Source organism: Eimeria mitis, genomic scaffold (genome assembly GCF_000499745.2).
Source record: "Eimeria mitis Houghton genomic scaffold, Emh_scaff1739, whole genome shotgun sequence".
NCBI lineage: Eukaryota > Apicomplexa > Conoidasida > Eucoccidiorida > Eimeriidae > Eimeria > Eimeria mitis.
In genome coordinates, this window is record NW_013570055.1 from 1820 (window position 1) to 2020 (window position 201).

Below are 201 nucleotides of genomic sequence, written 5' to 3' on the forward strand. Positions count from 1 at the left end.
TAGCAGCAGCAGCAGCATCAGGTCCTGCTCCTGAATTTAAATGTACAGAAGCGGGTCCTGCATCAGGAAATTCTGATGCAGCAGCAGCAGCTCCTGCTGCTGCTGCTGCTGCTGCTGCTGCTGCTGATGCTGCTGCTGCTCTCTGTGCAGCAAGAGTGGCTCCTAGCCTGAAGGTGTTTTTGGGTTTGGTGGTGGGGGCGC